The sequence below is a fragment of the Talpa occidentalis genome, unplaced genomic scaffold (genome assembly GCF_014898055.3).
Source record: "Talpa occidentalis isolate TD23 unplaced genomic scaffold, MPIMG_talOcc4v2.1 talOcc4.14, whole genome shotgun sequence".
In the NCBI taxonomy this organism is placed as follows: domain Eukaryota; kingdom Metazoa; phylum Chordata; class Mammalia; order Eulipotyphla; family Talpidae; genus Talpa; species Talpa occidentalis.
This window is the reverse complement of record NW_023601433.1, coordinates 4,225,619-4,248,461: the sequence shown is the minus strand read 5'-3', so window position 1 is coordinate 4,248,461 and position 22,843 is coordinate 4,225,619. Positions and strand designations below refer to the sequence as shown.

The following is a 22,843-nucleotide window of genomic DNA, read 5'->3' as shown; positions in this document are numbered from 1 at the left end:
AACCTGGAGTGCCTTTCTAATAGCTTTTAATGAGACTCTCATCTTCTATAACCATAAGTCATATAGTACTGAAAATTAGGCACTACGTCTACTATAGGAATAGCAGCTATAAATGAACTTGAATGTTTCCCTTCAATAAGTGACCTATGAAAATTGGGCCTTTAATAGAAGAAGAGTGGAACACTGAAATCTAAGAAATAGACATTTGAATGGATGTGCCTCAGAATCTTTAATCTTTAAATTCCACTGAACTCTTCAGGTCAGCAGAGGGTAACTCCTCTCCCACTTCCTGCAAGAGAACAGCCTTGTCTTCCCTGGAGACTTGCAATCTCCTCCTTTGAGAAGAAGATGCTTATTCTCCTTAAAATGCCCCCGCCCACCGTTGCTAATGTGTTTGGCCAAGAACTAAGACATATGTATGGGAATGCATCTTTAATAGATGATATTGGGGTACAGACAACTTTAAGAGTGAATAGGGGAGAATTCATTGACATAGGATCACTCACCTGCGACTCTATGTTTAATGTCCTGTTAAAGATACCTTAAGCAGATTCTAAAAGGCTGCCCTATGAACCAGAGAATTAGGAATGGAGGATAATAATTTCAAATAGATAAAGGGCTACTACAAAAGCTTACAGCTAACATCATACTAAATAACAAAAGACAAAATTCTTTGCCTTAAAATTGGGAATATTCCAAGAATGTCATCTATCAACATTACTATTTAACATAATACAGAAGCCCTAGTAGCACAATAAGGCAAGAAAGGAAATAGATTAGAAAGGAAGAAATCAATTTCTCCCAATTTGCAAATGACATGATTGTCTATATAGAAAAATCTACATAATCTAGCACATGCAACAAAAAGCAAACAACAGAAAAACAACAGAAAACAATCCCTCCATATCAAGGACTCCTAAGTAAGGTCAACCAAATTGCAAAAACAAACCAAGGTCATGACACAAACATTTACTAAAAGTAAACAGGCTGAAAATGAAATTAAAAATGTGGTACCATTTCTAATTCTCACAATAAAATATCTAGATAGAAACTTAACAAAATATGCACAAAACCTGTGTGGTGAAAATTGCAAAATATTGAGGACAGAAATCTAAGATCTGAATAAATTGAAAGATATACCATATTCATGAATTAGAAGACAATTCCAGTTATAAAGTTGACAATTCTCCCCAAATTGATCTATGGATTTAATGAATCTCCTATCACATTCCAACAAAGTTTTTTGTACAAGTTTTTTTAAAAAGCATATTGTAAAACTTATATGGAAATGCATAGGCACCATAATAGCTAAAGCCATCTTTTGTTTTTGTGATTTGTGGTTTTGTTTATGTAGAATCCCAAACATAACAGTGATGCTTGTGGGCTCTAAAATCTGAGACATAAACTGGAGTCAGAGAAGTCATTTAGGAGGCCCTTGTAATTGTCCAGTAAGAAGTGAAATGTGTTGGATCTGTTCATGATGCCCCTTCCATAAAAATAAACAATTATTTTAAGATAATTGAATAATTAAGGACTACATTATTCACTGCAGAGTGCTCTGTTGTCTTGACCCATTCATTTGATACCTTAACCATCATGCTTTTTCAGTTCTATTGAAAATTATTTGACATACATCACAGTATAAGTTTAAGATATATAGCATGTTGTTCGATTTACATACTTTGTGAAATAATTATGACCATAGGTTCAGCTAAGATCCATATTCTCATATATAATAAAAAGCTAAAGCAATATTGATGAAAAGAATAAAATGAGAGCAATCATTCTATTCACATTAAGGTTTACAGCTACAGTAATTAAGAATGTGTGATATTGGTGGTGGGATGGATGCACAAAGCAATGAAACAGGATAAAGAACCAAAAATAGACCTACACAAATATGCTTACCTGATTTTGACAAGGTACAAAAACCTTTCCATGAAAGAAGCCTATTTAACAGGTAGGATTGGAGCAATTGGAATGAATTAAGCTAAATAAGCTTAATGTTTTTCATAATCGATACACTCCCAGCATTTCTGCACTGATTACTACAGTATGGTCCAAAAGTCTTTGGTATCACAGGAATATGTAATAGAAATAGAAATTAGGGTAAAAAATTAAGATAAAAAAGTAATAAAAATAGACAATTTTTGTTGACCACAATGTCTTTCAAGAAGTTGAAAAAGTTTTTGCATCTGGTCATTTACTTTATTAATTTATTTCACACCCTAGCTCTTTTTCTCCTTCTTAATAAAACTTAGCCAGGTATAATTGTCATAACATTGTATCAATTTCAATTATACAACAAAATAACCCCATATACGTATATATTAGGAAATGATCACCACGATTAATCTAGCTTCACCACCCATACATTTTTTTCTTGTGATAAGAACTTTTCAGATCTACTTTCTTATCAGCTTTCAAATATACAACACAGTGTACATGCTGTACACTGTACATGACATCCCCAGGACTGCAGTTTATAACTAGAAGCCTGTACCTTTTGTCCACCTCCATGAATTTCACCTACCCCACTTCCTGTCTCTGGCGAGTTAATAACATGTTTTCCTAAATTGCTGTCTATGAATCTGTGTCCTCCATAGAGCAAGGTCAACCAACTACAGCCCTCAGGCCAAATTCAACCCTCCAAATTATAAAATAAAATAAAACTATTTTATTTTTTTGTGAATAAAGTTGTGTTGGAACACAGCCATGCTCATATGTTCATGTATTTCCTATGGTTGCTTTTGGGCCATAGCAGCAGAGTTGAGGGGATGCCACAGACTGTGACTCCCAAGATCAAAGACATTGACAGTTTGGTCCTTTACAGGACAAGTTGACCTACCCTTGATGCAAAGCCATATGTGTTCAAATATAGAAACTGAAGGCGTAAAAGACCTGCAAACCATCAAGAGAAAACAGAGCATTGACTAATGGTTGTTTTGGGTAAAATCCAGGAAATCTGATAGTGATCAAATTAGAAGTGTAGCCTCAACTTGCTCTTGGATTAGTGTGAGAGAAACCTACATTTCACTTTTTAGGTCAAAAATCAGACGTTTACAGGATGAAGATCAAGCTCCCCTTTCAGGCCAGCTCTGCATTCTCTGGTTAAGAGCTGAATGGTGTCTTTTAGTCACATCAGGCCCCGATTCCAACCTTAGTTAGTGTCTTCTCTCTGTGCAATCTGGGATGTAGGGAACTCTGCCATCTTCTTGATGAATGGTTTCCTCCATTGAATTGCAATTACAGGTTTTAATCAGTTCATTATTCCACCTAGTTTTTGGGTCCTGACAGTTATGCTGCAGAAACTAATTGAATTGGCTTTACCTCAGGCATTCCCACAAGAAGACCTCACCCTGCCATTTGGGAATTTTTGGCTGATTGACCAACTTAGCCCCAATTTTCCTATTCTAGCCTTAAAAAAATTCTCATTTTTGCATTTTCCCCTTTGCAGCATTTCACATTATTATTTTTTTTTTACTTTAAACAAGGTACTCTTTATATAAATAGTCAAGTCACTAACCTATAATGTAATGTAATATAAATTGAGGTTCTTATACAGCTGGTCCTCTTATAGAGGAAAGAGGTTATAGGATGTTTGCAAAGTAAATATATTTTTATCATAGCCTCTCTTTAGAGAAATTAGAAAAAAAAAAGTGTGGGAGAGCTGGATACTCCCTCAGTGCTTTTTTTAAAAAAAAGATTTATTTATTTATGCATACAAGAACTGGGGTACAGGCCAGAGGTGCGGGGGGTAAGAATTCACCAGAGACAGAGTAGGGAGCAGAACAGACTGATTGGCTGAAATACACTGCTGAGGGGAGCAGCAGGCGAGGCAGGAGGGGTCTGCTGAGCCATGTGGGTTGCTCCCTGCCCGGGAATTGAACTCGTGCTGCAGTGGATGGTGATAGCTTGATAGTGCTGTCTTTAACCCCTGCGCCACCAGGGAGGCCTTCCCTTAGTCCTTTTTGACCCTCTGCTCTTTCTGATGCTGCAACTCTCAGACTAGGAAAGAGCTCCTGCCTGAGGATAACATCTGGCTGGCTCTCCAGGGGGCATTATCTTAGTGAGTGCACATGTTCTCTGCTGGGTCCTCAGGTTTTCAGGTTCCTCACACAAGACTGCCTCACGCCAAATGCCCAGGTTTCGTCTGATAAAAAAAAAAAACAAAAAAACAAAGTGTCCACTCATCAAATCAGTGTGACAGCTATAATAGGCAAAAAACCAAAGTAATTTTCTCTTTGGTTGGCACATGATCTTCCTACAGGAGGAACTATGTGAAAAGTCAGATATAATTAGAAGGTTGGTGAAAGTGCAATTCAATCAGAGGGAGTAGAGACTCTGTGCTGAAGGTCACGCAGTTGAGTGGGTACCCAGCAGCTTCCGCCTACCACTTGGGAGCTGCATCATCAGAGGACAAGAAAACCACACTGTGTGTCACAGCAGCTGGTCCTCTGAAGAGTCCAGGACAGACCTCTTCAGTCTAGGCCACCACAAAGCTGATTTTTCTACATACATTCTACAGGAATTTTCTTGTTGCTGATACTGTCAGACAACCAACTACTCCATCAAATCCTGTCCTTTCTGCTTGTCATGGGAAGGCTCATTCTCTGAAGGTGAAACCTCCACGTTTCTCATTTGGTGTAAATATTTATCAGTTGGGCTCACATATTTCTGGGGTATCTCATTGTGATGTCTACATACTAGGAGTATGTAGCAGGTCTGCTCAACTTTTCCACCACTGACATTTTGTACTAAGGTGTAATCTGTGTACCCTGGAGACCTGTGCTCTGCTTATTAATTGTCAGTAGCCAGCTCCCTGCCATCCATCATCAAGGTTTTGTGTTAAAATGCATTAACTCAGATTTCCTTCCATGAAGTACCATGTTTAATTATCTTTCTGGACAAGTCACAACTTTCTCTAGTAGTTGAACAGAAAATTTTCAGTATCTAAGTAGAGAGATTTGCAGTTTATAAAGAGCAGCATATTTTTACTGGGAGAAAAGTCAAAATGTGTGATATCTAGCAAAGCCTACAACTGATGTCTAGTCTGAAAGCTGATAGAGGCACATTTCAATTTCCTCTCACTGGAAAGCAGAGTCATGGAATATTTGAGATAGGAAGATCTTCTAGTCCAACAACTTCATGTTCAAATGAGAAAAGTGAATCTCAAAGGAATGAATCAAAGTGTCCCAAACAATATAAAAAGGGGTTGAACTGAGAATTTTCTGACGCAGAGTGGTATGGTTTTATATAATAGAGTTCCATACCTCCAGAAATGTGTGTGGAATCAACCAACCAACCAACCAAAAAAAAAAACAGAGATGACAGATATATTACACACTGGTGATGCATTGCTCAAGGTCTCCCCTTTCAGCCAATTAGATAAGATTGTTCATATTTTACATATATGTCTTCTCCCCCAGCCCACAACCTTCCCCGATTATGCTTTAATTATATTTCAATACATTTTTCCTGCCCACAACTGACCAGTTATATGGCTGTCTGTCTATGAGCATGAGCACAACATGTTTGGAGTAGGATGCGAAATGTTTTTGGTTCAGCTGCCAAGTGGTGTCATCTTAGAGCATCAAAGGCTGTTTCATGGACCACTTATTTGAATTTCACCCCTACTATTAAAGAATCACTTCTTTGTTTATGTTGTTGTAACTTCCTAAAATGATAACTATTTCACGCTAATGTTTCTGATCCACCGAGCTTAAGTCCTTAAAGGTACAACCCAAGATCCTCTACATAAAGGCATGATCTAGTCTTAGAGATGCCTCATTTTCATCCTTTCTTTTTTTTGCCTTCCTCCCGGGCCTTCTCTCCATTGCATGTGAATCAAGTATGTCCATGCCTTTTTATTTCCAAGCTAGGCCATGTCCCAACCCTATTCTTCAGAATTACAAAAAGCCACCCTAACAGAAGCTGTACATTATTCTCAACTGCAATTCACAAACAGCAATCAAAAGCCCTTTATCACACACACAAATATATTCACAGAAAATAAGACTCCAATATCATTTTTTTCTAAAAATTATTTCAAAGATTCCTTTAAGACCAGTGAAAGTGTCCTTGCACAAGCTCAGTGGTGCTTCCTGGGGTGGCACAGGTGGGAAAGGTATTTGTCTTGTCATGTCTCTGGGACTCTGCATTACCCTATCAGCTCCCTTTTAATGAGAGGAAGGGGTGCAGTTTACTGGACAAAATATATTATACCAAAAGGATTCAAACATATATCGTTCATTTTTACTTAATTAGCTTCTTTCCAGAAGGATTTTGTTAGCAAGAATGAGAGAAGGGAAGGGCTATGAGTTGTTAAGCTAGAAAGGAAAATAATGCAGTAGGTGGAAAAAATTCCACAAGTAGAACTGCTGATGCCAATGAGACTTTTGGAGAAGGTTTTGCTGTGATGTTGGTGCCTTGAAGGGCCTATGGACAGTTTTAAGATATTATGTTAAAATTTAGTTTAAATCAATCTGTCTCCAGAACTTGGAATTTCCAACATCTACCTCAGGATCTGGGCCCTAGAGTCAGACAAATCATATTTCAATGCCAGCCCCACCTGATATCAGATTGGGACTTGACCAAGTTCTTCAATTATTCTAAGACACCAATTTCTCATTGACAAAGTGGGGCAGCCAGTTCAGAGTCTGGCTCACAAGCGTGGAAGATGAATGAGTAGGTAGACTGTGGGTGGGTGGAAGCATCTGAAACTGGATCTACAAGAAGAAAATATATAATATGAATCTGTACATAAAATAAAACCAGCTTTGTTTTGTTAGCTCTCATTGACAGTGCAAGGGAATTAAGTGTTCATTCTTCAGGAAGGGCATGAGACCTCAGCTGTCAATACTGAAGAAAGGGCAACTTTAACAGCTTGAGTGTTTTTGCTCTTAGGAAGTAGACAGCATTTATTGAAGTGGTGGCAAAGGAATTGTCTAAGAACTTTGTTCTGGACTTGGAGTTCCTCAGCTGGATCGATTTCTGTCTAATGAATGAAACCTTTGAAACCAGCTCTAGGATATTGCAGACACCCCTGCCTGAGTTCTGTGGCCAGGCAGAGCCCGGCCAAGCCGGGAAGGTGGTCTTCCATTCCATTTCCACCTAATAAGTGGGTCTTCTATCTGTGAATCAGAAACTGGCTGAAGAAATAGCACAGCAACACCCCACAGGCTATTTCAGGGGAACGGGCTATCTAACTGTTGATGAAGGGGCCACAGGGACTCATTATGTGGGAGAATACTCCTCTCCACAGCAGAAAGGTAAGGAATTATGCTCTGTGCTGGTGCACTGATTGTTTGGCTCATTCCAATTCGTACTGGATCCAAATGGAATAATTCAGTTTTCCTTAATTCTTCCAATTATCCAAGTACTCTATGGGAGAATACATTCTTTCCTTCCAACTGGAAGCACCGAATTCCTCTCTGCTATGAGGTCTGGTGATTAGTTCTGCTGGATTAAAGCTGCCTGCAGATCTCTCAGAGGTGCTGCATTCTTTGCCAGCATGCAATTGCCCATCAGGATTGCTGATTAAAGAGGACCTGCCCTCCCTCTCCTTTGCTTCCTTAACGACCTCATTAGGCAGTGAATCCCATCTGGAAAATGCTTGCAAGGCCTGAGCATGTAGAACAGCACCCAAGACAGGATTTAGAGCGTTTGCAAACAGATCACGTGGCATACCTTTGGGCAGAGGGGACACCGTGATTGGAAGAGAAAGTGACTTTGGGGGCAATTTTCCAAGCAGAGCAACAAGTATTGACTGTGCTTCTCCCTCAGAGCTACAGATGAGTAAACAATGACAGCATCTTAATGGGCAACAACCAAAAGAGCAAGTTGCCTAAAGAGCATACATCTGTACCCACCACCAAGCCCGACGCTCCAACAGGGGCGTTTGAAGGAGGAGCATATTGGATCAGCAAAACTGCACTCAGCCCTGACAGCTTGATGGCCCTGCTGTGAAGAGAGTGACAGATGCTGCAACAGCGAGCGAAGTCTGGCTTCCATGTAGGCAACGCTGGGGCCGGGCGCTTTTCCACCCCTGACAATGATCTGCAAATGGGTCAGGAGCCTAAAGCAATAGGGCTATGAGTGTATATGGAAAAGAAAAAAGAAAAAAAAAGAGGAGCTAACTTGCTGATCATTTAATGCTGGAAAATCAATCAATCAAGGAAAAAAAATAACCAAACAACCAACTAGGGGTTTTGTTTGTTTTTTTACTCCCCTTTATGGAATTATCCCCAGGGAAGCTTAGCTGGGAAGCAGGTAACTCAAACATTGTCCAACAAGCAGGGGGATAAGGCAGACTTGAATAATGAGCCATTTACCATGTACCTTTCAACCCTGATTACTTGATAGGGAGGATGAGTCTTCTCACTGAACCTAATAGCTGCACCTCGGACATCAAGAAAATAAGTTTTGTTTTGTTTATAAGATTCATTATTTACAACATGATTAATGTACCCTATGTTGCATCCACCTGAGGGTAATATGTAATTCTTTTTTAATGTGCCTTTCTAAGAATTAGTCCCTTAAAAACTATTACCTTTTAATATTTTTTAAGGTGCATTTTTTCTGATGTTAGCAATTTATTTTCTCTCCCTCTTTCACTCACCAGGGTAAATATTTACAAATTGGTTAGGTCTTTACAAAAGCAAACTTTTGTTCCCATTGACTTCTTTGTTTTTGTTTCCTATTTTAATTATTAATTTCCACTAGAATTTTTATTATTTGCAGTTTTCCGCTTGATTAGTACAGTCTAGTCTCTATTTTCTAATTTATTATAGTGGAAGTTTAAGTTATTGGCTTGAGATTCTTCGAATTTTCTAATATAGACATTTGAAGCTATAAATTTCCTGTAATCACTGCTTTAGCAATGCTCTGTAAGTTTAGATAGATTATGTTTCCTTCACAAGCAGTTCAAACTTTTTTCCTCAATTTTTCTTGTGACTGCATAGTTTAATAGCGGTTATTTAAAGGCACATGTCAGGGAAATGGACTAAATCAGGCTTTTTTTTCCTCCTTCCTGCCACTAGCCTCTATGGCCACCACCTGCAGCCTTTCTTTCCTCTCAGCTTCCATTGCCCACATATGACTTTGTGTTGGTGCAAAAAGCACTTGGGAGCACGAGCTGGAGGCATGCATGGACACCCGTGACACCCGGGGCTGAGAGGCTTGAGCAAGGGGCCTGCACGCCTTTGATTAGGGGCACTTGGACTGAGAAGTCAGAGAGTGTGGGTGTGCATACATGTCAATATTGTCACCTGGGCTGAGGAGCAGGGGGGATTTGCGGGGACAGGTGCTCAGTTGCTGCCTGCTTTGCTCTCTGGCTTACCTCTCTGCCTGTGAGTCTGGTCCCCTGATTCAACATCAAAGGCATGTTAGAGATACCAAATTCTCTTTTCATCTGCCCAAATCAACCATGAGCCTGTCTGGTCTGGGGTGGTTGCAAACAGGGACTCTTTCTTAAGTTTCCAAATATTTAGGGAATACCTTTTCCTTTTTTTGATACCTGATTTCTGATATCTGATGTTTTTCAGAAAACATTTTGAATGATTTGAATTATATTATGTTTATTGAAACATGTTCTGTGATCTAGAACATGATATTCTCTGAAGAATGTTCCCTGGACTGAAATAATATGCATTTTGCAGTCATTAGGTACAGAGTGCTGTGTATGTCAATCACATACCCTAGGGAAGAGTCATGTTCAAGTCCTTTATATTCTCATTTTCTCATCAGTTGTTGCATTTGTTACTGACAATGAGGTATTTATGTCTTCAGATATTATTGTTGAATTATCTGTTTGCCTTTCACCTCCATTGAATTTTTTCTTGCTTTGCTTTAAAGCTTTGCTGGCAAGTATAGTATGTGTACATTAGTAATTATTCCATCTATGAGGAGATGAACCATTATTTATATCATTATCATTTATATCTTTGAATATAAAGCCTGCCTCCTATAGAAAGGACATGGTTGTAGTGGGGTTTGTAAATCCAGGCTGACAATTTCTGCCATTTGATGTGAGTGCCTAACCTAGTTTACTCACATTTAATGGAATTGTTAGGAGCTTGGAATTACATCTTCTGTTTTGCTCTCTGTATTCTAAAGATTCTTACCTTTTTGTTGTTTTTTTCTTTCATTGTTCCTATATTTTTTATATATTTTTCAATTGTATCATTTTAATTCCTCTTTTGGTTTTCTTATTAATGTTATTTTCTAGTGGCTGTTCTAAGAACTACAATATGTATTTAATATAGCACAACATAGTTGAGGTTGGTACTAAATTAATACTGATAAAATATTAAAAATTCCCCCCAAATAGTTCCTTTTCCCCATTCCTTGTGCTGTTATTGACACACATATTACACCTATATGTTATAAGACCAAACATAGAGTACCTTAGCTATTTCATTCAGTGTTCTTAATTTTTTAAAAAAAATTAAGGGAGGAAAATGAAATATATCTGTGTGTATAAATTTTTAAAATATTTTCACATGTATTTAGTTTTTCTTGTCCTCTTTATTTCTTCATGTGGACTTGAGCTATTTACCATCTGGTGTCATTTCATTCCAATTTAAGTGATTCTTTTAGTATTCCTTGTATGGCATAGGAGCTAGAAAACACTCTCAGGCTTTGCCTGACAAGTCTTCATTTTGTCTTCATTTCCAAAGGACAGTTTTGCAGGATACAGGATTATCGTTGGTAGTTTCTTTTACTACTCATTGCTCTAAGAATGTCATTCTTTTGGGTTCTGAGTTACAGTGTTTCTGATGAGAAGTCACCATTGGTTTTATTTTCAGTTTCTCTTTACAGAAAGATATTCTCCCTGTATTTGGCTCTGGGCAGCTTGGATACAACATTACTATGTGGGATGTCTTCATTTTTTTTAAAAGATTTGTTTATGCGTACAAGAACAGGGGTATGCCAGAGATGAGGGGCGTGAGAGGACTCACCAGAGATAGGGTGGGGAACAGAACAGGCTGACTGACCAAAGTACACTGCTGAGGGGAGCAGCGGGTGAGTCAGGAGAGGTCTGCTGCACCATGTGGGTAGCTCCCTAGCCAGCCGGGGAATCGAGCTTATGCTGCAGTAGCTGCAGATAGCTTCATAGGTTGCATCTTAACCTCTTGCACCACCAGGGAGGCCCAGGATCTCTTCATTTTTATCCAACTTGAATTTGTTGAGATTCTTGATGTGTAGATTACATTTTTCTTCAAAAATGGGAAGCATTAATCCAATATTAGTTCATATAATTTTTTTAACCTTTTTCCCTCTCTCCTTCTGGAACCCCTATGATGTGTACATTGGTGCCCTCTAAATTTTGCTCCTTACTGTCATTGCCTTTTGTCTTTTTTCTTTAAATTGGGTAACTTCAACTGATACATCTTTAAAGGTTCTTATTCCTTCTTCAGACATCTCAATTCTGCTATTGTGCGCTAATGCAGTTTTCATTTTATTTTATTTATATTTTTGACAGGCAAAACAATTTATTTATGTTGACAATTTGTTTTGCAATGATTTTTAAACAGTCAACAATGATTAATGAGGTCATATTAGATAACATGCTTTTCCCGTAACTTATTGTGTGGCTCTAGTCTGTGTATATCTCTGGCTTTGTTGAGCATCCACAATTAGCAGACATTTTTGCCGATACCACAAGGTGAAATGATCCATTCCTGTTCCTTGTGCAGAAGACTTGATCCCTGAACCAAGCAATATTTGCTTAAATGGCATGGTCTCAGTGATACAGTGGGGAGTTTCCTATGCTGTGTATTCCAAATTACTACAAGCTTAGTGACTTAAAATAACACTTGTTTATCACCTCACCGTTTCTGTGCCTCAGTAGGTCAGCACGACTTAGCTGATTTCTCTGCTCCTGAATATCACTATGCTGCAATCCAGTGGGCAAACTGTAGCTTCATTAGAGGCTGGACTGAGGAATCAGGCACATCCACGCTCCCTCAAGTCTAGCAGATTTCATGACATTGTGGCTGTGGGGGGAAAGCCTCCACTTTCTTGCTGGCTGTCAGCCCAGGGCCACGCTGGGATCTTCACAACCGTCCTGATATCACAAAGCTCGGAAGTGGCTCCAGTGGAGTCTGAGGGGTACGTTGTGGCCCAGAGCTGTGCACTTGCTGCTCTGCAGTGCTGCTCATTTCCAGTGCAGGGATCTTGCTCACTGGAAGCCAATCCGGGCGTCCCTTGCTTTCCTATTGCCAGTTCTGAAGGAGGTTAAGATTACCAGCATACAGATTTAAATGAGTCCAATTTAGAATACGTTTTACTGTTGCCTAGTTCCAGTTTTTTTGTAAATTTCTCTGCTTTTCCTCAAAAATGGCAAATCCTTAAATCCCCAAGAAGAAGGCCCCCTGGCTGCTGAGCCGGCGAGGCCTCCACGCACACCCAGAGCTCCCTGCACAGCACAGGCCTTCCCCTGCACGTTCACACACAGGTCAGGACGGGGCTGGGGCCTCAGAACCGCTGGCAGACACCGAGCCTGAGGTCCTTAGGTAGGTGGAACAGGGGCTGTGAAAATAACGAGGGACTTCCCAATGATTTTGTTTGTTTGACTTGGCCAATTTTGTGAAGCCCATCAGGAAAGAATCAGAATCGCAAGTCACTTGAGAATAGTGTTGCTGAAATCTTGCTAGACCTTATGACAGATGAAAATGGAATCATGTCAGGAACAGAAAAAGTAGCAGCTCTGGTGAGCGTCATCCCAGGTTCTGGAAGTGACAGAAATGGTACCGCTTCTTCCCAGCCCAACCTCAAGATGCCCTGTTAGCCTTGGAGGCCAAATCCTCCTCCCAGGAAAGCAAGACCAGTCCTGCCTCAGGAGCGGGGTGACGGGCCCCCTGTGCATGATGGACTTCAAGGGGAGGTCATAAAAGGAGCTTCTCTTTTCAATATTGCTATGGTTTTGAAAATAACAAAAGATTTGTTGCTTCAGCCAAGAGTTCTGGCCGGGAGACCTGAGTGCTCGCTTAGCAGTTTCATGGCATATGCCTGATGCTCATACAAGCCTCAGCCTTGACATGAATAAGCATCAGCAGACAGTTAATTGCTTTATTTTTTATATCACAATTCCAGGGCATCAGAAATAACGGAAATAAAATTAGCTGTTATTGCTTTAGTGCCAGATTCCTCTAGCAGTCTTGAGAAGTAGGTAATATTAGGTCAACTGTAGGGATGAAGAAATTGATGTTTAAAGAAATGTCAATTAAAGGCCTTGCCCAAGGTTGCCCGGGCAGGCGAGCTGGAAGGGGCTGGTGTGACAACATGAAACCATCTCTGCCCAAGGGACTTGGCTGCCTTTATTTCAGAACTGACTGAAACCTAGTTTACACACCACGAAGCTCATCTATTTTAAGTGTACAGTGATTTCTAGAAAATTTACAGAGCTATGCAACCATCACCACATCCCATTTTAAAGCATCTTCCTGGCCCTTCACAGATCCCTCGTGCCCATTTATTTGACTGACTTTTAAAGCACCTTGCACCAGGAGGCTGAAAACCTGGGTTTACCCCCAGCTCTGGCCTGCACGTGGTCCTCTGACCTTGAACAATTCCTTAACTTCTCTGGGTCTCAGTTTTGTTGTTTGTTTGTTTTTTTTTTAAGATTTATTTATTTATGCACACAGACCTGGGGTACAGGCCAGAGGTGAGAGGTAGAGGTGTAGGGGGTGAGAGGATTCACCAGAGACAGAGTGGGGAGCAGAACAGGCAGGCTGACTGAAATACCCTGCTGAGGGGAGCAGCGGGGAGACAGGAGAGGTCTGCTGTGCCCCGTGGATCAGCTCCCTGGCTGGGATCAAACCCGTGCTGCAGTGGCTGCCGATAGCTTCACAGTGCTGAGACTTAACCCCAGCGCCACCAGGAAGGTCTGGGTCTCAGTTTTCTTTGAAGTAGTCATTTAGAAGTAATTATGCCTGCCATAGATTAGGATCAAATACAATGTTGTAGAGGGAAGGGCTTGGTGAGTAAGAAGAGCTGGGTGAGTGGACAGTGCTAAAGCTTTTTTGTTGTTGTTTTTAATATGCTGGGAACCACTTGGCACCTTGCAAACTCCTTCCATCTGAACGTGAATCCAGACTATGTGCTGCCAGCCTCCACGCCCCCGTGTGCCTCCTCCACCCACGCTCTCACCCCATTGAGACTCAACTCCCGTGCCCTCTGGGAGTCTAACCAGCACCAGCTGCCCGCAGTGGGGACCGTGTGCCTCCCTCTGAGCACCGGCACTGCTCAGGACTCCCTCAGGGGGCCTAACCTTCCCCGCAGAGGCTCTGGCAATGGTTAGCTCTCAGGAAGAGGCCTGGTGTCCTTTGAGCAGGAGAGCGAAACCAAGCAAGGTGGACTCTGGCCCCTGCTCAGCTCTCTGACAGGTGAGGAGAGAGAGGCCATGAGGTCCCGGGTTCCTCCAGGCCCCACTTAAATGGTCAACACTGAACCTTCAGCATTTGTGCACCTTCTTTGGTCTCCATAGTTTTAATCCTCTGCCCGCGCTGGTTGTCCATCCTCACCTAGCATGTGATGAACATGCCAAGCATGTGTTTTCTTCAGCCTCTGACTTGTTCCCGCTCCATGCTCCCTGAAATATCAACGGCCCTTCACTCCTGCCCGTCCCCCCCTCTTTCTCAACCCCACTATTTGGGTCTTGTCTTCCAGATGGCCAAACACTTCTAGAAGGTCATGCATTTTCCACCTTGCGTCTCAGAGGTCTTCATGGCTGCTTTTTGAAGGCCCCCATGGTATTTCACATAGCAGCGATGATCTGCAGCCCCCCTAAACCACACTCGTGCCTTGTAGCCCCTCTACACACAGAGATGACCGAAACTTCGAGGGGCAGAGGAATGGGAGTTGGTATTCTTAGCTGTGGATCCTTGAGTAGGACCCACATATATCGCTCAGGCTCTGAGGTGTGGCCTTTCTAAGAGCGCCCTAAGCTCCGGCTGAAACGCCAGGGCCCAGCACCCACCTGAGAGGAGAGGGCGTCTCCCACCCGAGTACCAGGCGGATTTCAGTCTCTCCAGCCACAATGTGAAGCAGGAACAGACAGCTGCACGGGGAAAGGCAATGGTGATATAAATACATGTTTAATTGCACATCAATTACAATTACTTACTAGGCTGCTTTTATTTAAATGCAGTGTAATTAGAGCAAAAACCTTGATTTAATCATAACCTTATCAAACACAGATCCCGTCATCTTCCTGTGCTGGTGCAGGCTGTGTTCCTCTCTGTACAAAGCAGGGGGGGGGGTGCCATCCCACTGGGGCAGGAGGCTCTTGTGAAGCATTCTCCCTGCCTCTGGGACCCCTGCTCAGGAGCAGCATCTAGCAGCCTCTGTCTCCTACAGTAGCGAGGGATGAGAGTGCCTGATTAGCTAGAATGACTTATTGGGAATATAACTCACGCCTGATGGCAGGTTCCAGAACCCAGGAGCCCAAGATCGGTAAGGACATTATGTAGGATCAGCCTCCAGAGGAAAGGCCTCCTTGGAACTTCCAGTTGACCAGTCCCTCGTCAACATCGAGGGGTCCTGACTTGACCTTGCTGCAGGGGGTGGACGCAGGTGGGTGCTGTCTTCCCCAGTTAGCGCCAGGCTGTGTCTGTCCACTTCCTTCTCTTCCTCTCTTTCATTGTCTCTTGGCTTTTCCACCCTGGCTCTCCGAAGGCTGAGACACTACCATTGGGTTTTGGGAAGGAACTGCCCTTTCTATGTTGAAAGCCGTGATCTCTCGTGCCCCTCACAGCAGAGACTTCCCGGGAGCCCAGGGTTGCCCCTCCCATGACCTTCTCCATGACTGTTGGGAGAGAAAGCAGAGCAGACTTGATCTCCACTTTATGGACTGGAAGGTAGAGGTCTCAGCTCGAGCCAAGATAGACACTAACAAAAGCAGGCACGACAGTCATTTTTGTGCATGGTTGAGTTGCGCCTGCAAGCAATTATCCCCTAGATTTTCAGCCAAACAGGAACAGTGCATTCCTGGGGCTTTGATATTAATAAATAATGTGTATTGAGCACACCATGTACTCTCCGACAGACGGTGTTTACACATTGTCCTTCACAGCAAAGTGCAGGGTAACCACTGGTATCCTTTATATTTCACAGATGAGAAAAGAAGGCAATTGCCTGGCTTGAGATCCTGAAGTTAGTAATGCAGAGGCCACTCTTGTCTGTGTGCTGCGAGCTCAGAGGCAGCTGCACTGCACACTGCGTGGATTCTGTCTGGTCTTGTTCTGACAACTCAATGGATAAGGCATTTCTGTCCTCTCGTTGCAAATGGGGAAGTTGAACCCTGTGAAGAGAAGCTAATGGCAGAAATTCTCATGACTAGAGAGGGAAGGAGCCAGGGTTTGCACCCAGGCTCCTCATGCTCCCCTCCACACCCACCTGGTCGTCACTAAGTGTGTCTCTGCATGAGGCATCTCCACAAAAATCTAGAAATCCAGCCCCATGCCGGAAACTTCCCTCAGGTGCCCATTGTGTCTGTCACCAATTCCTGTGCATCTTATATCCAAATGCCTCTTGGGTGTACTCCTGCGGACCGGCCCAGGCCAACACATTCTCTTATTTGGACTCTGCATTACTGGCCAGCTGGATTCCTGCTTTTAGCTTCAGGAAAAATGAGGGTTGGAATCTTGCTTCTTCTCTGTCTTACTTGTGTGTTTTTGTGTGAATTGCCATCCTCTAAGGCATTCAGCTTTCTCATTTAATGAAAGTGGAATAGCAACAGCACCTGCCTCTTAGAATTATTTGGGGATTGAGCAAGTTGAAAAATGGACACCCTCCTGGATGTGAGAAGATATTCAAACATATAACTGATGAGTGATTAATATCCAAAATATATTTTTAAAAACTCATGCAATTCAATAATATTAATAAAATAACCCATTAATAAGTGGGCAGCAGATATGAACAATTCACCAAAGAGGATCTCCAGAAGGCCCAAAGACATATGAAAAGGGTTCGTTGTCATTTCTTTTTTTTTTTTTTAAAGATTTATTTATTTATTATTTATATAAGTACTGGGTACAGTCAGAAGCGTGGGAGGGTGAGAAGATTCACCAGAGCCAGAGCGGGGAACAGAACAGGCAGACCGATGAAATACACTGCTGAGGGGAGCAGCGGGCGCAGCAGGAGAGGTCTGCGTGCCATGTGGGACTCTCGCCCTGGGGATCAAACCGGCACTGCAGAGGCTGCGGGCAGCTTTGCAGCCCAGCACTCAACCACTGCACCACCAGGGGAGGCCCTTCTTTGTCATTTCTAATAAGGGAAATGCATATTAGAACCATAGTGAGATACCAGCTCCACACCTGTGATACTGGCACAAATGAAAAAGACCCCAACACCAAGAGAAGATGTGGAGGAAAGTGACCCTTTTGCGCTGCCCATGGAAAGGTGAACTGGCCCGGCCATTGTGGATAGCAATCTGGATTTACCTTAAAAATACAAACATTTTCTAAATTTGATTTCTTGCACCAAAAAATAAACTAAAATGGGAAATATACATGACCCAGACATTCCACTCGTGGGCACAGATATAAGATATAGCTGCATGGTAGGTCATGGGAAAAGAAAAGCATTCTGAATAAAACAGATGTCATATTTATGGTTTAGAGTTAAATATGGTTATTATAGGAAAAATTCAATTATAGCCTTACTTCACATCATACACGATTCCAGGAGGATTAAAAATTAAATGGCAGAAGCAATGCTGAATATAAAGAAACAAGCAAATGAACAAACAAAACAAAACATAAAGCAAACTTTCAGATGCAGAGAACAGATTGATTACTAGAAAGCAGGGTGTTGCGGATAGGGGGACATGGGGAAATAAAGACCCTGAACAGCAGACTCCCCCTCAAGCCCCCTCACGCCCTCTGCTGTTAACTTCTCCTGCAGCCTCTGGTCCCTGGGAATCGCTGATCTGTTTTTATCCCAATGGTTCTGCCCTTTCCAGAATGATCAAATAAATGGAATCATGCTCAAAAATATGTTTTCATAGTCCTGCAGAGAGTGAGTGGTTAGCAAGTGTTGTTCTTCTAAGTCTTTGCACACAGACCCAGTACCTCCAGGCCATGCACAAAACTTACATCACATCCTCAAAAAACAAAGTATGCCAGCATGAGGTTTACTAACCAGGCCCTCCACATGCACATGAGGGGGCTTAAGTGGGTAGGAAATGACCCCAAAGTGCGCAGCATGGAAATGGGGGTACCTGCATGAACTCACCTGTCTCATCCAAGCAATTGTTCTTTCCACTCTTTTGGCCACAACCCTGAGGTAACAGGTAGGGCTGTGCTGGGCGTGCGCGTCTGTGGACATCGGTAGAAGGGTCTGGGGAAGACAGAGGTGAAGAGGGGTGTGGACGGTGTGCCATGTAGGGGAGGGCTGTGTTGGAGAGGTCGGGCTAGCGTCATAGGTGGCTCTTCACTGATGTACAGAGAAACCGAGTGAGGCGAGGCTGCTGTGGCGATAGGTTTCCGGTGGGCACAACTGGTGTCACAGAGAAACGCGTGCCGCCATCAGGGTGAACTGCTGTACCCACTAATTAGGGACTTGGAGACAATTGTAGAGCTGGATTCCAGGCGTATAAATAGAAAGGGCGTGTGGCTCTATGGGGGCTGAGTCTGAGCGATGCCGGGGATAAATCCTCGAGCTGGGAAGCAGTAGACTCTTGGATAAATGATTCCTATAAATAAGCATCGCTCGTGGAGATTTCAGCGGCGTCTCTATTTAGGAACATTTGACATTCACCCTAAGGAACTGCATACTTCCTCGTGGAAAGCAAAAGCCACTCTAAAGCCAGTGACTGAGGGCCGATGAGGCTTTAACAGCTTACTCTGCATGGGCACTGGACCCAAGGGCACCTCATTTGTGACCCGGTCCGGGAGCCATGGTAACCGGTTGTGGGGGGGAGCCCCACACCCCCTCTAATGAGCTCAGTTTTCTTTGGAAAGAAAATCCTCCTGTTCCCAACCTGCAATAAGTAAAGGGCGTCAGCGAGCCGCACTCCTAGGCAAGGGCTGGGTCTGCTAGGATGCTGCCTACGAGGTGAGCCTCCCACATTGTCAGTTCCAGAGTGCTCTGCCTGGGGCAGAGGCTTGGTGGGTCATCCTGGAGGAGCAGGATCGCACCTGTGCATTGCCTTCCAGAGGAAAACACCCGGATTTTAAGGAGGGTGGACGGAACTCTCTGTGTGACACTGAACAAGTCTGTCAGTGCTTCGCCGCAGCCTTCAAATGGGTCATAATCGTTCACCAGAATGATAGTATTTCACAGGTTTGTTATGAGAATTAAGGGTTACGCGTGACCTCCTCAGCCCAAGGCCTGGCTGTGGTAGAGCTGCACAAATGGGAACCGCTGTGGTCATTAACCTTGATGGCAGCGGCAAAGGCCCGCAGGGGGCCTCTGTGCTGGCCTCCTGGTGGGGCAGACATTTCTGCTACTCACGGGACATGATTTACATGAAGACAGAAGCCAGCATTCCCATGAAATAGATGGCTGCTGAGGTGCTGCCATCCCCCCTGGTACCCAGGAAAGAATGTCAGCCTGATCCCTACCTGGTCCACTGGAAAACATCACCTAAGCCCAGAGCAGCCGTGAGCCCGCAGCTGTGGGTTGTAATGGAAGGAACTTCAGGTGACACGTGGAGGTTCTTAATACCCAGCCACATATACTGAAGGTCGGGAACATTCTGAGTCCTTGTTGCATCAGTTATTGTCACATTATCAACTATCCTATTGTTTTGCCACCCCCATTGGGTGATAAAAATGTGTATGCAGAGCCTGAATCCCTTGGCCTGCCATTGGTGTGAGCTGAGAGTAAATCGCAGACCAGCCTTCTCAGAGTGCATGCCTCACAGAACAACACTAAGTCACCTCCACCCAGGTCAAGATGTGAAACTCACTGAATCCTTCAGCTGCCTTTAGCGCCAAAGTGAATGAATATTTTTTAGAAAGAAGACGTGAGGTTATCAGTCATCGACACACACTGAGCCCATGTCCAGTGTTTACCACTGGTGTCAGGCGTGTCGCTGGCCCTCAGCAGTGCAGACCAGCCCCCTGGGAGCAGGTGCAGAAGAGGCCCCACTCCTTAGACAGTTCCACAATCATCAGGGCTGGCGCTTGGAACACACACAGCAAAAACAATCAGCAATCTCCCTGCATTTTTGATTTTTCATAGCACTTATCAGAATTCGGCGTGATTGTTTTCATTTCTGCTCATCGCCTTTCTCCCTTTACCACTCTCCGGGAATCGCTGTTTTCTCCGGAGTGGAGGTCTTGTTTGCTCATTTGCCGTGGATTCCCCAGCATCCAGCCCAGAGCTGTGCACTGCTGAGTACCTGAAGGATCTGATCTGCCGAGCGATCAATGAATGAACGCAACTGTAATAAACCCTAGTCTAACACTTTACATCATCGCCCCGAAATTTCAAAAATGCTCGCCAACATAATGTTCCATTTGCTATTCATCAGGAGTCCCACGACAGCACGGAAGCTGAGCTTCTCATTTAACTGAAGAGGCATCAGAGAATCAAAGAGGTTATTTGAATTATCCCAAGTCAGCCAACATGTAAGACTCCAAGTCTTTTGATTCAAAACGCCACACTTCATATCCTGCCACGTCGCCCATGGAGCTTGGGGACGCGCTTCCCTAAGCTGAGCATTGCACAGAGTTAGGCGCTCGGCATAGTCGGAGCAGAGACGTGAATGGCGGGAGGTAGACTCAACTTCTAGCTGTTCAGTTCTGTGATGGCCATAAAGGAAGTGTAGTGTGGGGGGTGACCACACATAAACTAAATTTAGTCTTCATTATTTAATGTAACTAAGAGAAAAATCCCATGCACATGCAGCTAATCACTGCCTTTCCTTCCCAAAGCAAAACCTTCACTTCTCATGCACCAAAAATGTATGCCCCACCTGTCACGCTCATCGGAGGGGGCTCTTCTGATTCTGTCTGCACCTTCCTCTGCCTCAGTGTCCCGTCCAAAATCACCAGTTAGCCTGACCAGGTGCAAGCCTCACCCTTCACTCTTTTGTGCAGCTTTGAGGTGAATGACTTGACCTCCCGGGGCTTCAAAACTTTGCAAGGTTATGTGAAGATCAACAGAGTTAATATCTATGACTGCTTAGTTCTAGACCTGGTGTATGACTAAGTGTGGGGTCACTCTTAGCTGTGGGCAGGTGTGTGGTCATTGATATTTTCGTAGCATCCAGACGGCCTTGTCCCTGTCACCTCTCCCTCCTCCAGGGTTGTGCTTTTCCTAGTCTGCCGTCCGCCTTACCGCCTACCTATGTTCTCAAACTGCAATGTCCTGTCATTATAATTCTAAATCTATAAACAAAACCATTTCCCTCTGAGAGCTGGAATATGGCTGAGTAAATATTGCATTGAAGGAAGGGTCATCTTATCCAATAAAGGATGAGAGATTTTTTTTTTAAAGTGACCATGGTCCTCTCCTCTCCATCACTCCCTCATCACTGTCCCTGAATTGTTTGTTTACCCTCATCCCCGATGTTATTGCTGATGCCCAAACAGTGCTCACCACATCTCAATATGGCATTGATCACCCACTTACAGGAGGCATGAAGCTGGGCTCTTGTTTCTGCAGACAAAGCAGATGGGAACAACAGTGCTAATCCAATAGGCAGCCTCTTGAAGGGGTCTTTCACAACAATTACTAAGCTCTTACTATTGCCAACAAAGGCATTATGCTAACGCGGGTGAGCCAATAGCAAATAAAACGCTATCTTGGATCTCAAGAAATTCATTGGAGAAAAATCTCATTGCAGAGAAAAGATACAGATACAAGGCAAAAAGTGATATGATGGAATTATGCTCTGGTCTGCTGTGTCCCCAGAAACGGGAACTGCAGAGCTCAGGGGAGCACCTGAGGAAAGGTTCTCAGAAGAAAATCTAGAAGGCTGGAAAAAAGTTAGGCAAGATGGAGAACAGAGCTCTTGTTTGATGAAGTGACTTCTGTGGACGTGAGGCAAGAAGGAGTCTTGGAGGCATCTGCCTTACCAGTGAGGCTGTGCTGGTGGCTGGAGAGAAGGAGGAGGGATGGGGATGAGGGAGAGCAGAGTCTTGTCATAAAAACACTGGCTCTCACACTGCAAGGATTCAGGTTTTCATCCATTTCTTGGGGGTGGGTGAATGCTCTTTTATAGTCACAGGTGGCCATTGCAATTCCTTCTGTGTTTTCCTCAGCCGTGTCTCCTCCGCCCGTGTCAGTCACCATCTGAGTGAAAGCACGTGGCACTTTCTCAAGGCCACGGAATGTGCTGGGACTTGAGTGTCCCTCTCCCGGAGTTCACATTATGCTGATTCTACATTTTACAAATCAACTCTCCTACTGGGGAGGTGAGAATAACCTTCTGAGTTCGATGGTGTATATTTCAACTAACCAGACACCCAGGAATGAAGGACTCTGTACATGGCAGGAGGTAAAAAGAAAGTAAAACATCCATTCAAGAACTGGGTTTCATTTGACACATATTTTATTTTCATAGTGAGTTTTGATATTTCAATGAAGGACATAGGATTTTACTTGAGTTGGGAGTGTCTCGTAGGAAGAAATCTACAAAGGGGATAGACTTTGAAACCTAGGAGAACAGCAAAATGGGAAAAGGTAGCGAGCTAAGCGGGGCTTTGCCACTAGGTATTTTAGGTTCGATTTTATTCTCTGTGGGATGACACAAATATAAGTAGGCATTCAAAAGAAACAGGATTTACACTGGTATAAAAGCAGAGGGAAATAAATTAGCAGGTGGAATTTAAAGCAGAAGAAATAGGATTGAGTTTAAAGAGTTGAGACACTAATTTATCTC

General features: G+C 43.2%; 1 protein-coding gene and 1 long non-coding RNA gene across 3 annotated transcripts in view; one reads left to right on the top strand and one right to left on the bottom strand.

Annotated features, from left to right (window-relative positions):
- Window positions 1-18,840, bottom strand: part of LOC129145706 (uncharacterized) — a 38,664-nt gene extending 19,824 nt beyond the window's left edge. For both annotated transcript variants that reach the window (XR_008551634.1, XR_008551633.1), the window contains exons 1-2: window positions 18,244-18,840; window positions 14,984-15,064 (exon numbers count right to left, since the gene is read on the bottom strand). This is a non-coding gene — a long non-coding RNA (uncharacterized LOC129145706). The remainder of the gene's footprint in view (window positions 1-14,983; window positions 15,065-18,243) is intronic.
- AGBL1 (AGBL carboxypeptidase 1) overlaps window positions 1-22,843 on the top strand; it is a 602,442-nt gene that overhangs the window by 473,728 nt on the left and 105,871 nt on the right. The gene's annotated exons all lie outside the window — the stretch shown is intronic.